The 17,486-nt window shown below is 41.2% G+C and overlaps 1 protein-coding gene across 9 annotated transcripts in view; it reads left to right on the top strand.

Annotated features, from left to right (window-relative positions):
* STARD9 (StAR related lipid transfer domain containing 9) overlaps positions 1–17,486 on the top strand; it is a 128,255-nt gene that overhangs the window by 7,188 nt on the left and 103,581 nt on the right. The window lies entirely within an intron of this gene.

Raw genomic sequence — 17,486 nt, 5'->3', positions numbered from 1 at the left:
TTAGCCTTGGGCCTCAGCATGATTCAGGTGGGTACAAGTTAGTTCAGGTAGTGTTCTACTCTTATGGCAGGTAAATGGCTTCACCTCAAACTTGGCCTGTGTTATATACAGCAGAAGGGCCCAGGAATCCTAGAGGCTAGTATCTTTGAGTCTTAGGCTTGTGCTTGTGGTCCTAGGCTGAACATAAAAGGCCTAGACAGCTAGTCTGGCAGTCTGCAAGGTATGTAAGAGGTGAACTCTATTGACGTGCTGAGGATTGAGAGGACTAGCCAAGGCCTTCCCAGCAAGGCTGTCACCCTTCTTGTGTCTGGTAGTTCTAATTAGCTCTCTCACAAGTTTCTGAGGCAGCAGGTCTGGCTAAGTGGGTCTATAGGACTTCTCTCTGTTTCTTTTTTTCTTTTTTTTAAGATGTTTTATTTATTTATTTGAGTGACAGGAAGAGTGAGAGAGCATGAGCAGGGTGAGGGGCAGAGGGAGAAGCAGAGTTCCCGCTGAGCAGGGAGCCCCACAGGGGACTCTATCCCAGGATCCTGGGATCATGACCTGAGCCAAAAGCGGATATTTAACCGACTGAGCCACCCAGGCACCCAAGTCAGTCTATATAATTTTGAATAAAAAGCTAATGTAGGTTTTCTGCTAAGTGTTTCAGTTTTCTGTGAAACTTTTTCTGATTATGCCAAAGAAGCAACGTTATCAAGTTTAAATGACTTAGAGGACAGTATTGATTTTTTGCTGCTGCAGACTTCTGAAGGTGATTGAATAATTTTAAATCATGGAAGTGTAACTCCCCCATTCTTCTCGTCTGAGGGGAACATGTAGAAACAAGACCCTAGACCACTGTGGGATTTGTTGTTGTGGGCTCCTTCTGTTGTAGTATGAACACCCTATATTTGTAGTGACAATGTGTTTGCTATAAATGCTCAGCAGAAAAGGTCAGTATGGATATTACCTAGTCTCTACATTTTGGAATATGGAGGCACTGGCAGGTACAGGCTTGTCTTTTGATCTTTGATTTTTATCCTAGCACTCAAGCATATATGAGGTGTCTGGTTCCTGGTGTTTGTATCTGTTCCACTGAGATCTACCATGAAGAACCAAGAAAGGAGCTGATTTTCAAATAAGAGGATGGGACTCCTACATTAGTTCACAGTTGTGACTGTGTGTGTGTCATAGAAGACAGTGGTCTTTTTTGGAAGAAAGTGAGAGCATTCTGATGGCTATTTTAGTCCTCCCTGGCCATAGCATATCTAGGGCTATTCTTTTTTTCCTAAGATTTATTTATTTCAGAGAGAGAGAGAGAGAGCGTGCGTGCGTGCATGTGTGTGCGCGCGCGCACATTCATGAGTGGGGGGAAGGGCAGAGGGAGAATCCTGGAGCAGCTCTCTGCTGAGCAGGGAGACTGACATGGGGCTCAATCCCAGGACTCCGAGATCATGACCTGAGCTGAAGTCAAGTGTCCACTGCTTAACCGACTAAGCCACATAGGTGCCCTGTGGCTATTCTGAATACCAGAAAAGTTAACCATTTTGTGTATCATTTGTTAGATCAATAATCTGGGTCAATAATGTGTGTAAACAGAAAACTACATATCTATATATGTCTCAATAAACTTGGGTGTAATTTTGGTGTGAGGCTCACATTTTACATTTATATAGCTGAAGTATATAAAAATAATGTAGTGGGAAGCCTGAAAGTCCATAGTGGAGAGGACTTCATAAATATGGTTCTTCTTCAACAGAAGCCTGATTTGGAGTTCAATGGAAAGATCAAATGGGATTTAGACAGGAAGCCTGCGCAGAGAGATAAAGCCTGTATCCCCTGAGGTTTATTCTCACTTGTTTATTAATTGTCTAAGGCCCTCATCAGTCCCAAGAGGAGTTAAGATAGGAGATAGCAGGAAAGGAGCCTCTGTCACAAGCTAAAGTAGGGCCAGAGATCTCTGAATGATGGCAGGATTTGGTCAGAGAGACTCATCGTTTTAACACAGAAATTGGAGCCCAGACTTAACTCTGAAGTCACCAGGGTAGGAGAGGTAGACTGTCATAAAATCACACGACGTGGGGTGGAAAGAATTTTGATGTCATCCCGTTCAACCTCTCCCAAAGTACAACAATCTTTATAGCATTTGTGGTCATATTTTGGGGGTGGGGGTGGGGGTGAGTGGGGCAGTTTTATTGAAGTATAACTTAGACACAGTAAAATTCACCTTTTTAATGTACAGTGTGCATTATTATGAGTTTTAACACAGTTGTGTAGCTATAATCAGTATATAAAACAGTGCATCTTCATGTCCCTTTGCAAACTGTTCTCCTTACGCTCAGTCCCTGGCAACTGCTAATCTGTTTGATGTCCCCACAATTTTGTCTGTTCCCAAATACCATGTAAATATAATAAAATAGTATGTAGTCTTTTGAGTCTGGCTTGTTTCAGTTAGCATGATGTATTTGAGATTCATGTATGCTGTTGTGTGTATTATCTTATTCTGACCTTGTTTCAGACTTACTTAAATCAGCTTCTTGGCCAGAAGACTCATGGCTTTGGAAGCACAGATTCTAACTGTAAAGAGCAAGGGACCAAGTCCTTGGAGGATTGTATCCCCTTCATCCCTGGGTTTCTTCCTTTTTTAAACAATTTTTTTTTAAAGATTTTTAAATTTTGTTTGTCAGAGAAAGAAAGAGAGCACAAGCAAGGCGAGGGGCAGGCAGAGTGAGAAGCAGACTCCCCACTGAGCAAAGAGCCCTAATGTGGGACTCGTTCCCAGGACCCTGGGATCATGACCTGAGCCGAAGACAGATACTTAACCAACTGAGCCACCCAGGCGTCCTCTGGGTTTCTTCCTATTGTGAGGAAAGACTGTCCTCACCCTCTGAAATACAGCACCGATTTCAGAATATTTAAATATTAGAGGGAAAATTTCCCCCCACTGGCTATAGGGGGATTTTGGGCAGCGTCATAAGCCATTGCTTGATAGATGTTGGCGAGAATGTCCTCTGTTTGGTGTTGGTGCTGCCTCATCATAGTCTCTTAGAATGTTAGAGCTTGAAGGGAACTTAGCAGTCATCTAGGCCAGGGCTTCTTAACCACAATTCTATTGATATTTTGACCAGAAAATTCTTTGCTGTGGGCATCTGTTCCATGCAGTAGTATGTTTAGCAGCATCTCTGGCCTCTACCCACCGAATGCCAGTAGCAATCCCAATCAGGAAAATAAAAAATATTTCCATCCCTCTCATGTCCCAGATATAGCTGTTTGATTTATATGGCATTATACAGGCAGTTATAGGACTTTTTTTTTTTAATTATAATTTATTATTTTTTTTATTATGTTCAGTTAGCCACTGTATCATTAGTTTTTGATGTAGTGTTCAGTGATTCATTAGTTACGTAAAGCACCCAGTGTATTTCTTAGTGCTTTAGCACTAACCATTCCTTAATGGTGACACACTTGATACATAAATTAGCCATCAGCAAACATGGGCCTTTAGAGAACAAGTCCGCTACTGTAAGTTCTGAGAGGCAGGTTTCTTTGTAAATATATTGTTAAATATCTATAGATTTTAAATGTTTATCATTCCATTTGATCATCTCCCAAGTCTATTAAGTCCTTCCTATTTATTCCATTTTATAGATAAGGAAACAGAGGTACATGAAAGTTACAAGACTTGCCCAAATCACTTAGCTGGTTAGTGATGGAGCAGGGATTCAAATCCAAGACAAATCACAGACCCTCAAAGTTAAAAGAAAATCTCACTTAGCCTACTAGGAGACCTGGTCATCTCTTCATACATACTGTCTTATTTAATCCCTTCAATAGCCTAAAAGGTAGGAGATTTTATCCTTTTATAGTTAAGAAAATTTAGACTTAGAGAGGTTGTGTAATCTGCCCAAAGTCATGCAATAAAAAATGAGTCTTAGATTTGAATACAGGTTATCTGAATGCAAAGTTCATATGCATCGCAACACTACAGTGTAAAAAGGAAAAAAAAAAAGGGATATAGGAAAAGGAAGAGATGGTAAATTAGGAAAAAGGAGAGAGGGTGAAGAGGAAAGACAGAGAAAAGACTGTAGTGAATGGAGTCTGGTAGGGGATCTTAGCACCTGTCTTGTCCATTATCCTGTGACCCTTGTCTCATTAGCTTCCCATTCTTAAGGCAGCGCATTCTTTATCTGAATTGTGTTTTTAGTCTTTGTTAATGTTTGGACTTCCAGCCAAGGCTTTTCTTCAAAATTAATCTATATTTTATCTGGTTATAATCTGTATTAATGTTAATCTACTTCTCCTCTGAGGTTAGACCTGGATTTTAATTCAGGGATAGCCACTTATTAGCTGGCTTACTTTAGACAAGTTACTTAAATTCTCTGAGTTCCTCCTTTCTTGAGCTTGAGTTCCTGTGAGGAGGAAATGAAATAATTAAGTTCCCAGCCCAGGGCTTGGCAACCCGAGTTGATAAGGGAGGTCCTGAGTACTGTGGTTTGGTTCCGTGTTGTGATTACCTTATCACAGTACAAGAGAAATGAGGCCCATGCTTCTAAGATCTGAACTAGATTTGAAAAATCTCTTCTTTGAATCTGGTTGTGATCCCTTCTGGATCATCATGCTCCACTTGAAAAATTAACTTCCCTCCTTTCCTCCTGGTCAGGAATATCTCTTGGAGCCGGAGTTCTCTGCTTAAGTGTATTGTGTTTCGGTAATTTTGTATTTGTAAAACTTTCCATGAAGAGCATTAGCTCAGCTTTACCTAAGTAGGGCTGTAACTGGCTGTCAAAACAAGTGCAGACTGAGTCAACAGAAAGCACGTCCAGGAACAAAATGCTATCCAGCCCTTTGTGGAAAGCAATTGCTTCTATTCTCCTGGGAATCTTTATTTTAAAATGGTCAGTTATTTGGCTGAAACACAATACCTAAAACACTTGTATCTTTTCCAGATAAAAAATCATGTGAGTGTGCAAGAGATTTCCTTCCCATAACCACTGAATTCAAAACTGAAATTACAGCAGCAATGTGTTTGTGCTTTTGTTTTTATAATAATTAGTCTCCACCATGCACTGAACACCAAACAACACACAGTACATCCATTGCCTACCCTCAAAGAGGCCCGAAGAGGGGTGGGGATTGTGTGTGTGTATGTGTGTGTGCGTTAATACATTCCTTGGTGAATATTTTCTTCAGTTCCAGACTTTAGTTTGAGGGTGTTAGGAACTCTGAGAGTCTTGAGAGGAAAACTCCACATACCCCTCAAAATGATTGAAAGGCTGACTGCAGGAACCAAGAAGGCCGCTCTCAGTATAGTACACGTTGTGTGCACCTGCATGTGATTATTTAATGAAGGGATGTTGGTTCACAGACAAGACAGGTGATAATAATGATCAAGTACAGAAAATGATGATTTTAACAGTTTATGGAGCATTAGAACTAGTTGGTCTTCAGTTCCATTAGGATAAAATAGAGGAAACTGCAGACAATTGTATGTGATTAGGACATCAAGAGTAAGTTGTGCAGAATTTTTTAATCCTAATATGTGACCAGGCTGTGATTAGATACTGCTGCCAAAGAAGGAGTGTTTCTCTCTGGGGACCCCAACCCATTATAAGATGAAGACAAATGATCTATTACTTCTTCAGAAAGTAAGTAGAGTGAGGTAGAGAAACGGACTGAGACACTCATTTCTTTTGTGTGGTCTGAGCTTGCAGTGTGACTGAAGGCTTTGGAGGAAGAGTAGAGAAGGTGGAAGAGTTACTGAAACTGAGGGAGGGACCTTAGAGGGGCAAGAGGAGGGGAGCATGAAGAGGAAACTAAGAAGAAATCTGAGAGTTCACAGAGAGGGAGATGCTGTTAGGGTTACAGCACTTTTTACAGTCACTATTATTTCCATTTTCAGGATGGGAGCAGGCTCAGGCACTTTGAGTAGCTTGCTTTAAGGTCATACAGCCAAGTCACAGACCCAGTATTCAAACCCTTGACCGTGTGACTCCAGAGTCTCAGCTTTCAAATGCCACACCACACACAGCTCTGTTTATTTCTGTTATTTCCAGCGTTGCACATTTTATTTTTTTTTAAGATTTTATTTTTAAGTAATCTCTACACCCAGCATGGGTCTCAGACTCACAATCCCCAGATCAAGAGTCACATGCTCCACCGACTGAGCCAGCCAGGCGCGCCCCCAGTGCCATACATTTTAAATGACCAATTAATGGTTATTGGATCAATTACTCAATTTATGGTTCAGTGGATGAAAGATGAGTTAGGACTCTGCCTTCTTGAATCTTGCTGCCTGTTTTGAGAAAGCCTCTCAGTTTACGTAAGTTAGAGAACCACAGACGCCTATCAGTTTCTCTGTGCATCCCTTTTCCCTAATGCATGTATGCGTTAGGGGAGCTGGGGAGTGTGTGGGCGTCAAAGCCTTTTCTTATGAATATTTGCAGAGTTGTGTACATTCCATCTCTAGTGCTGTTTCTTCCCAACCAAGATGGAGACAGAAGTAGAAGAGAGAGAAGTTTCTAAGAAAAAAGCCTTTTTGTGCAATAACTGGATGGGGCTCTGCTGGCATGAGTGGGGGAAGGGAGGTTATCATGAGTGTTTCATTTCAGTATGTTCCTTTCCCCTGCCAGCAGCACAGCTGCTCAGCTACATAAGCATGGCCATGGGCTGGATTTTAACGGAATAAAGTCATTCTTTTGGCTTCATCTAACACATTTTTCCCCTCTCTAGAAACTTGATTATGAATCTTTAAAAAGTAGCTTTCAGACTCATAAATGTCTGAGGAACTGAGGTCCTTGAAACTTAATGTTTGCTGCTGGTGCTGGATGCCTGTACAAAAATGAACAGCAGAAACAAAAGAAATGTTTTAAAATGCAAAAGCTTGTTTGAAGGAGCCTTTGGATTTTTTTTTCCCTCCCCCGTGAGCCAAGGGCTGACAGAAATTTCTGGTACTATCTGGGTTCTTGAGATCTAGGCCAGTGAGGGAGGTTATCTGTAGAGGAAGCATGCCCGAAGCTCCATAGTCAGTTGCAGACCTGGGGCAGCCTAAGTATAAATTATAAATATAAATATAAATATAAATATAAATATAAATATAAATATAAATATAAATAGGGTTTCCAAGACAGTTGTTCTTGACATTACCCACAAGTGCTCTTGCTTGCATGTGCAATGCTGACAAGTTGCCCCATACGTGCACTCCCTTTACATTTGAATTTGTCCTGTGTTTAAAAAGATTGCCAATTAATTGCTTGAAAAAAAGAAGTGTGATGATGGTGCTGCTTACTTCCAGAATCTGGAAAAACTGATTTATAAAATCATCTAAACAAGGGGATATAAACTGAAGAGCAGCCCTTTGAACAAAAGGTCTATGTGTCTGCCACAGTAGACAAGTGTGCACAGGCAGACTGATAACGGTAGGCTTTTCCAGAGGAGGCCACCTGGTCTGCCAGGCCAGGTGCTAAATTCTCTCCCATATACTTGCACAGTAAGTCTGTGTCCAAGCACCCTCTCAGCACCATGTCAATGGTCCTCTGTTTGGGGGAGCCAGTCCAGCTGACCAACAAAAGGCCCCTTCTAAGTGCTGTGTTCTTAAAAGAGTTCAGAAAGTGTGGAGAAAGAATGGGACTGGTTTCTCTCTAGTTCTGTGCTCAGTGGAAAGCAGATGACTACATAAAAAGTTTCAGCAGGGGCGCCTGGGTGGCTCAGTCGTTAAGCGTCTGCGTTCGGCTCAGGTCATGATCCCAGGGTCCTGGTATCAAGCCCTGCATCGGGCTCCCTGCTTGGCAGGAAGCCTGCTTCTCCCTCTCCCACTCCCCCTGCTTCATTTATTCATGAAAGAGAGAGAGAGGCAGAAGGAGAAGCAGCTTGGGGCTGTGATAGCTCCATCTCTACTGATTTTTTAGCAGCCTGCCCATGGGGCATCATACAGATCTTTTCTTTCTTTTCTCTTTTCTTTTCCTTTCTTTTCTCTTTCTTTCTTTCTTTCTTTCTTTCTTTCTTTCTTTCTTTCTTTCTTTCTTCTCTTTCTCTCTCTCTCTCTCTCTCTCTCTCCGTGTTTCTCTCTTTCCCTCCCTCCTTCTCTCTCTCTCTCTTTCTTTCTTTCAAGAGAGAGAGCAGGAAAGAGGGGGAGAAGCAGACTCCCCACTGAGCAGGGAGCCCGATGCAGGGCTCAATCCCAGGACCCCAAGATCATGACCTGAGCTGAAGGCAGACGCCTAACCGACTGAGCCGCCCAGGCACCCCCATACAGATCTGTTCTTGTTCCAGAATAGAAGTGTTCTGACTTTATTATTTAAGCTACTTTCTTATAGAAAACTAGCCTTCCAGGAACATATTGTTGGTTTTTCCTTCTGGATATGCCTATTGAGCTTTACTAAAGACCATGCATATCCAGATGCCAGCTTACCATGAGAGGAAGAGAACTTGCTTCCTACTCTGGGAACACAGATGTAGAGAGCCTGGGATTGTTCTGCCTTGCTACTCAAAGTGTGGACCTTGATATTGCGTAGAGGTTGTCAGAAATGTATATTTTTGGGGGATATTGTGTAGAGGTTGTCAGAAATGTATATTTCTGGGGCTCCTGGGTGGCTCTGTTGGTTGATCATCCCAACTCTTGGTTTCAGCCCAGTTGTGATCTCAGGGTCATGAGATTGAGCCCCACATCAGGTTCCTTGCTCAGCAGGGAGTCTGCTGGAGAGTCTTTCTTTCCCTCTCCCCACCCCCCCCACTTGGATGTGCACACGTGCTCTCTCTCTCTCAAATGTTTATTTATTTATTAAAGATTTTATTTATTTATTTATTTGTCAGCACAAGCAGGGAGAGAAAGAGGCAGAGGGAAAAGCAGGCTCCCCGCTGAGTAAGGAACCCAATGCGGGACTCGATCCCAGGACCCTGGGATCATGACCTGAGCCAAAGGTAGATGTTTAAGTGACTGAGCCACCCAGGCATCTCAATAAATAAATCTTTAAAAAAAAAAAAAAGAAAAAGAATGTGTATTTTCAGACCCAACCCAAGGGTACTGAATTAAAATCTGCATTTTAAATAGATCACTAGGTGATACATATGCACCTGAAAGTAATTCAAGTTAGAGAAGCAGATTTAGAACCAAGAGGTCTGAGGTGGAGTCAAGATGCTGCTGGCCTGAGGACTACACTTTTAGTAGCAATACTGTAGAGTATGTGATACATTCCACCGTAATTTATACAAATCTGAATTGATGACTACTTTTCTCAAGGCCCAGTTAACTGTGCTTTTCTTGGGCTATAAAATTTGGTTTATTTTCTTTTTAAAGATTTATTTATTTATTTGAGAGAGAGTACACACATGAGTGGGGGGAGGGGCAGAGGGCTATGGAGAGAGAGAATCTTGAGCAGATTGCCCACTGAGTGTGAGCCCTACTCTGGGCTGGATCTCACAACCCTGCGATCATGACCTGAGCTAAAATGAAGAGTCAGATACTTAATCGACTGAGCCACCCAGGGGTCTCAATGTGGATTATTTTCTGTTTGAAATTTCTCTTACCAGTCTGTCTGGTTGACTCAAGAAAGAAGCTGTTTAGACTCTCCCATATCCACTTACATAACTTCCATTTCAGGCAAGCCTTCCTTGATGACTTTTGTTCTACTGGAACAAGTTTTATATTATGTGATTTAAATAGCCTCAATTTTTTTTTTTTAACTTTTAAGAAGGAGTGATAATTCTCCACCTGCCAACATTACAAGAATTTTGTTACAATAGGGGTGCTTGGGTGGCTCAGTCATTAAGCATCTGCCTTTAGCTCAGGGCGTGATCCCAGGGTCCTGGGATCAAGCCCCGCATCAGGCTCCCTGCTCTCCGCTGGGAGCCTGCTTCTTCCTCTCCCACTCCCCCTGCTTGTGTTCTCTCTCTTACTGTCTGTCTCTCTCTCTGTCAAATAAATAAATAAAATCTTAAAAAAAAAAAAAGAATTTTGTTACAATAAAAGGAAGTATTAGGCTTCAGACGACTTTGGAAAAGAGTAGAAACATTAAGTAAATATAATTTGTTTTCTTTTTTTTTAAGATTTATTTATTATTTTAGAGAAAGAGAGCATGAGCAGGGGATGGGGCAGAGGGAGAGGGAGAGAGAGAATCTGCAGCAGACTCCCCATTGAGCATGGAGCATGACCCTGAGATCATGACCTGAACCAAAATCAAGGGTCCACAACTTAACTGACTGAGCTACCCAGGTGCTCCTAAATATCACTTGTTATTATTACTGCTGCATTTTATTCTCTGTTGTTTTCTGTACCAAACAAGATAGTCTCTCTGTTGAGTTCTATATGTTGCCAATGAAAGTATCTTCTGCTTTCAATTCTTTAATAAAAATATTTTTCTTCTAAAAATACTGTCTTAATTTTTAAAAATAGGTAGCATATGCCTATGGCAGAAAAAAAGGTACAACAGGATATACAGTGAAAATTAAATGTCTCTTCTATCTCCAGCCACCTCCTTCCCCTGTGCTGAGACAACCATTGTTATCAATTTCTCATATATATTCTCAGCGAATATTATACAAATATAAGCGTATAATTGTATATTCTCTTTAAAAAGTTGGAGGACACACATATTATTCTGCATCTTGCCTTGTTCAGTTAATATATCTTGGAGACATTTTCATATCCATTTATACATTTCTAGTTTATTATAGTCTACCTTCAAGTGATAAGATACTGCTTCCCCCAGCCTTAGAATACTTCTATTTCTCCTGTCTTTATCCTATCAAGTCATATACTTTGTCTACATATGTTATCAATTCTATTATATATTATTTTTGCTTAGACAGTAAATTATCTTTTAAAGATTTTAAAATCTTAATTATAAAAAATCTTCTGTATTTACCCATGCAGTTACTACATGGTGCTCTTCATTTCTTTTTTAGATCCATATTTTCATCTGGTGTCATTTTCCTTCTGTCTATTAGTATATTCTTCAGCTTTATTTCAGCTATCGTATTTTGGATACTGCCAAGATGGAGACTGTGTTTGATTTATATCCCACGAACTATATAGCATTATGACTGGTGTCAGCACGTGATCCACATTGGTTTGTGATTTGCTCTGTGGACTCTAGCAGAACAAATTTTAACCAGCATTTGTCTCCTAAACTAAAGGCAGCCAGAGCCTTTGTTGCTCACAGTGATAGTATGCTATGACTTCTAGAGCACGGACAGGAAACTTTTCCATATATTCTAAAGCCAAAAAAAATTTCATAATTTACTCTAACATTTTGGAGCATTTCCAGTTGTAGATCTTGGCTGTCCAACATCCTTGTTGCTACTTGCTTTTCTTTCTGAGCTACATTTTTTGGGAAAGGAGTTTGGTCTCATATTTTCTTTTTTAGGACCTAAAGTTAGGGGTGGTCACTAGAGTATATTGGCTCTAATCTGTGATTTACATACATTTATATAAGCTCAGCTTCCAGCAAAAATGGCCTTTTTAGAGTTCTGAGCCGGTGTGAGGATGAAGAGGAAACAATCTATTTGTATCTTTGTTCTGTCATTTCTACTTGGTTGGCCCCCTCTTCTGTTACCTCTCCCTGTTACCCCTCTCCCTCAACCAACATTCAATTTGATGTTTCTTTTATTTGTGAAAGCTCATTAAGGTCATATAATATGTGATTATTTTAACTTGTTCCATTATTTATTCAATGTATAGCTACTAAGAAATATTCCAAGAATTGTGTGAAGCACTGGAAATAATCAAAAAGAACTGGGCACTAAAGGGATGCCTGGGTGGCTCAGTCAGTTGAGTGTCTGCCTTCGGCTGAGGTCATGATCCCACTACATTTAAATCTTATTTAAAAAAAAAGAATTGGACACTGTAGTTACCCATTAAAGATTCATAGTTCTTGAAGCACCTGGGTGGTGTAGTCAGTTAAGTGTCTGCCTCTTGGTTTCAGTTCAGGTCGTGATCTCAGGGTTGTGATATCGAGCCCTGCTTCAGGCTCTAAGCTCAGCTTAATTTGAATATCTGAAGCATGGTGTCTGCTTCAGATTCTCTCTCCCTTTGCCCTCCCACTTGTGCGTGCTCGCTCGCTCGCTCTCTCTCTCAAATAAATACACGAATCTTTTTTTTTTTTGAGACTTTCTATTTATTTATTTGACAGAGAGAGAGAGCACATAGCTTGGTGAGTTTCCAAAAAGATCAGAGACTTCTCAAAGCATCATATAAATTATTCACTAATTTTGGGGTGCCTGGGTGGCTCAGTCAGTTAAGTGTCCGACTCTTGATTTCTGCTTAGATCATGATCTCAGGGTTGTGAGATCAAACACCCTGTCAGTCTCTGCACTGGGTGTGGGGCCTGATTAAGATTCTCTCCTCCCTCTGACCCTCCCGCTCTCTAAAAGAAAAAAAAAAATCATTCACCAATTTAAATTGGAGCTTCCTCCTAGGTTTCTTTCTAGATACCATTTACTCTTACAATAAAATAGGTGTTATGAATTAGTTGACTGAAGCTGGCTACTTAGCATACTAACTTGATGTGTGATCATTACGGAGGGAACTGGATTCAGTGAAGAATTCTCTTCTCTCTGCAGGAAAGGCAGTTGATGGTTTCTCATTTTTCAAGTGTAAGGCATAGCAACATGAACTATTTATAGACTTACTTCCCCCCGCAGACTGAACACAATAGAAGCCTGAAATCAAATGATGACCAGATGTGCCCAGGCATCCCTCAGTTTGTATTTAGAAGTTGGAAAAGGCAGAGCCCCTGGGGAGTTTTTCTCTGGGCAGAAGCAGATGGACTCACTCTTAAGATCATTTACTATATACAAATAGCTCCTTGGGTCCCCAGGAGTGGAAGAGGTAAATAGAAGAGTGTGTTAAAATCTTTTTTTCTTGCTTCTCTTCCTAGAAGTGGGGGATATTCCTTTGTCAGTCATTCCATTGCTTGACTCTTATCTCAGTAGTTACACAGATAAAATACAAATGTTTTATGGGGATATGTGCTGAATTGATATAGGAGGAAGAATTAATATAGCTTCCATACAGATGGTAGAAGTGGTTGTGATCAGATGAGAAGAGATCTGACAGGAATGGGAACCCCTAATTACTTTTTCCCCTCTACTATTCCTCCCTTATTAAACTAACCCCATCTTGTTTGTGGTGGTGGTATGGTTTAAAGCACAAACATGTGGTTTCTGGTTAGTGTTGCTTTTCCTTTTCTTCCACATCAGAGATTTTAAGAAAATAGAAGCAACTTCCTCCTTCAGTAAGCATCTGGAAATATTCTTATGTAGTTTAGAGGTTTGATTTCAGGGTTTGGAAAAGTTGCATTTAATTTTGGAAAACGTTCTCATGACCAACTCACTTAAGTGGGAAGTGAGAAAAAAAATATAATTTTTTTAAAGATTTTATTTACTTCAGAGACAGAGATCGCACAAGCACAAGTGGGGGGAGGGGCAGAGACAGAGGGAGAAGCAGACACCCCACTGAGCAGGGAGCCCTACATGGGGCTTGATCCCAGGACCCTGGGATCATGACCTGAGCTGAAGGCAGACGCCCCAAGAAAATACCATTTCTTGAGAACCTACACTCTTCTAGGTACTGAACTGAGTGCCTATCTTATTTTCTCATTTACTCTTCACAACAACCTTGTAAAGTGGATTATTATTATCTCTACTGCAGAGACCTGAAAACTGAGGTTCAGAGAGGTTAGGTAACTTGACCATGGCCACACTACTAAGAGGCGGAGCCCAGACTGAAACGCAGATCTGCTGCCTCCAAAGCTGTTGTTCTTTCCACTACACCCTGCTGCCCACTATGCGAGAGAACTCCTATGTGCCTACCTCTCACGTTTGAAATGTGATATAAATTAGCTTACAAATAGAAAAATTTGGGCTGTTAAATTTTGCATTTATTGTAGGAAAGGACCCCAAAGTTATGAATAAGGAACATGTGTCTTCAAGCCTTCCTATTGCTGCCTCTCTCTGAGATATGGAAACCCCACCTATTTTTAATTTTGTATCTGAAGCAAGTGCTTGCCTATAGGTGCAGTCAGGGTGTTTTGTTCTAAATTCTCTGAATAGCCGTAAATGACCCCACCACGAGACAAAAGAAATAGCTCACACTTCATAGCAAAGAGATGCTTTAATTCACCTCTTCTAACCAGGGGCTAGGTGGACTTGAAGTGGACTTTAAAAGTGATGAGGTGTAGCCAAAGGTACCCACGAAGGGGACTGGGATCTGTGAACTAACCCTGTCAGCCATTGCGCTCCTTTTCCTTCCTGACACAACCCAGCATTTCCTGGTACTTGGGTATTATTATTATTATTATTATTATTATTATTATTATTATTATTATATTATTATTATTACTACTACTATTATTATTTTTGGAGTAGGTTTCTTTTTTTTTTTTTTTAAGATTTTATTTATTTATTCGACAGAGATAGAGACAGCCAGCGAGAGAGGGAACACAAGCAGGGGGAGTGGGAGAGGAAGAAGCAGGCTCACAGCGGAAGAGCCTGATGTGGGGCTCGATCCCATAACGCCGGGATCACGCCCTGAGCCGAAGGCAGACACTTAACTGCTGTGCCACCCAGGTGCCCCTGGAGTAGGTTTCTTATCTGTGAAGATACCCTGTGGTGTCCACTTTCATACTGGGGAGGGAAAGAATGAATGCAGGACCTCCAGATTGAATCCAGAAGAAAAAATCTTAATATGTATATATATTTGAATTAAATGAAATCCTACATAGTTATCTAGGTTTATCCTAAATTCCACCACTTTTAATTTTCAAGTATTCATTTTTCAGCAGAGATAAACCTCATCTCAGTATTTTTCACATAGACGCATTTAAGCACCAGAGAGAATGAATCTCTTAGGCATTTTTCAGCTCTGTTAGGATTTTTAGAAGTTTATTAACCACACTTCATTGAAAATCAGTCCCAAGTTCCTGACTGGCCGGTTTATTGTCAGTTCCTCTCTTTGTAGTCACCAGCAGGTAATTGTTGAACTAAGCACTCACCACTGTCAAGTTGTCTTCCATCATCTTTTTTGTCTTTTGCCTACACTTGAGTAAGTGGCAGTGGTAACCCTGAGATAGTCCCAGGGCTGTTGGCTGAGGTTGGAGTCGTGCTTTGTTTATTTGGTTGAGGTGACTTAATATGAAGGGTTGAGGTGCAGCAAGTGCCCCACACCTGTGTGGTTGGAGATCTTGTGATTCTTTTTTTTTTTTTTTTAAGATTTTATTTATTCATTTGACAGAGAGAGAGGGAGAGCATAAGCAGGAGGAGCAGTAGGCAGAGGGAGAAGCAGGCTCCTTGCTGTGCAGGGAGCCCGATGCAGGACTCGATCCCAGGACCTTGAGATCATGACCTGAGCTGAAGGCAGATGCTTAACCGACAGCCACCCAGGCGCCCCTGAGATCTTGTGATTCTAACATGCAGCTTTTCTCTTTGCAAACTAGTGTTCAGGGTTGGAGGAGGGAAGTGTGGCTCGAGGGAGAAGAGCCTGTGCCAGTGGGATGCATGAGACAGATGCTGTGCAGATCAACACAAATCTAACCTATTTAACTAGGCCTCGGATTCCTGGGAATGAAATGGGCTTCAGCAAGGCTGGCTGAACCCAACTTTGAAGCTGGAACTGTCTTGGGGGCCCAGTTCATTTGCTTCCTCAGCATTAAGATTGGTCTCTAGAGACCTATTCAGACTAAACAATACTAAAAACAGGAAATTTGTTCCTAGCAGCATAGTTGCAGGAAAACTTTTTCCACTTAGGCAGGAATGAGAGTTAAAAACAAACTCCATCTTCCAGGCTTACTTATTTCTAGGATAAAAATATTAACAACTCAAACAACTTGAAGCAGCTTCATCTTACTTGACTGCCTTCAGAGTGCTGCCTGATGGGACCTGTTACAAAAGGTTAAGAGCCTTTCTGAACACATTAAAAAATATGAAAACAGTGCTGTGTGGAAGATATTAACCTGGTGATGTTCATCTTGGTTAAAGATCAAATATGCAGAATTAATGCAGGGAGGATTTAGAGGAGACCTAGAGAACAGCCATCATTTAATTTTACTCAGCACACATTTATTGCGCACATTTTGGATTCAATCCATACATAATGTATTCATTTATTCAGTCAGTGTTAACTGAATGCGTACTGTGTGTTGTACATGGGTGCCGTGTTCCAGCTGCAGCCTTAGAAGTGTGATGTTCTCTTTCCTTTTAGGACCGCAGGGCCCACTCAGGTTTCTTTGTCACAGTCAGCTCAGGGCATCCCTAAATCTAGGGACCCAACGTCTGGGACTGCTGCTCTTTTGCATAACTTGCTGCTGAGTTTAGTGAGGGTGGACAAGGGACATTTAAGAGGAGACAAGGGACAAAGAGGAAGCTAAAAGCTAGGGAGGAAATGCTCTTTTTTTCCTCCCTGATGTGATATCACTCTGCCTAAATAATCCAGTGTTGAGGAAGGCTTCTGAAGCCCTCTGAACATGACCTGAGCTCATTCTGTCACCCCAGCCTCTGTTTAGAGTCCTTACTCTGGCTCAGTAGATGTGTTATGAACAAGCTTCTGCAGTAGAACAGATTGTGTGGTCAAAAGATTCTTTAGCAGATGTGTGTCATCACTTTCTGCTGGTGAAAAAACAGAACTAATCTTTTTGAAACTTTTAATTGAAATACACATAGAGAAAGATGCATGTATTATAAGTGTACAGCTCAAATTTTCTACCCACTTGGATTTTCGCAAGCTGAGCATGTCTGTATAACCAGCATCCGTATCAAGAAATAGAAGCTAACTAGCCCCGCAGAAGTCCCACTTGTGCTCTATTAAAATACACTTTAAAGCTCTTTCCTGGGGCTTTTTTCCAGTGAATGCTCTGAAATGTTTGGAGGTGAGCTGTTTGAGGATAAGTCTTTCATCTCGGCTCAAGTGTGACATTCATCAGGGTGGTTCCTAGTAGACCCGGTAGAGGTCTTGTAAATATTAGTGAGCATAGTCTCTGCCTTTCTTCAGTCCCTATAAATGCTCCAGTGTCACAGTGATAGAGTTTGGTTGCAGGAGTTACTCTTACATACAATCTTAGAGTTTGCCTGGCAATGAGAGGGTGAAACACCAGCAAGTGGAGACCCTGTGCAAAATAGAAGAGAAATCAGGATGGTCTCCTAAAAGTGCCTAAAAATACAAGTGGATAGAAAGTTTGGACATAGGTATAAGTCCTCCTTCTACCCGCAGCTTGCTACGTGACCCTGACCAAATTACTTCTCTCTGGATATCAGTAATGTCACTACTTAACCTGCTAAACTGTGAATCTAAAAGATGTCAGGCCAAACCCAGCCCTTCCTTCTCCTCAGCCTTCCTTTCTTTTTCTGACTTTCAGGACTGTATGTGGGCTCCTTAAACAACCTTCTGCTGAGACCTGAGGTCCAAAACAATATGCTTCTCCCCCCCCTTTTCTGTTCTATTTCTCTTTATATTATGCTTTCTTTATGTGAGGTTTTTATGGAATTAGACCCTGAGCTGTCAGTATCCTACCAACCTCCTT

Source organism: Ailuropoda melanoleuca, chromosome 5 (genome assembly GCF_002007445.2).
Source record: "Ailuropoda melanoleuca isolate Jingjing chromosome 5, ASM200744v2, whole genome shotgun sequence".
Lineage (NCBI taxonomy): Eukaryota > Metazoa > Chordata > Mammalia > Carnivora > Ursidae > Ailuropoda > Ailuropoda melanoleuca.
The sequence above is the reverse complement of the archived record's forward strand: the minus strand, read 5'-3'. Positions and strand labels throughout refer to the sequence as shown.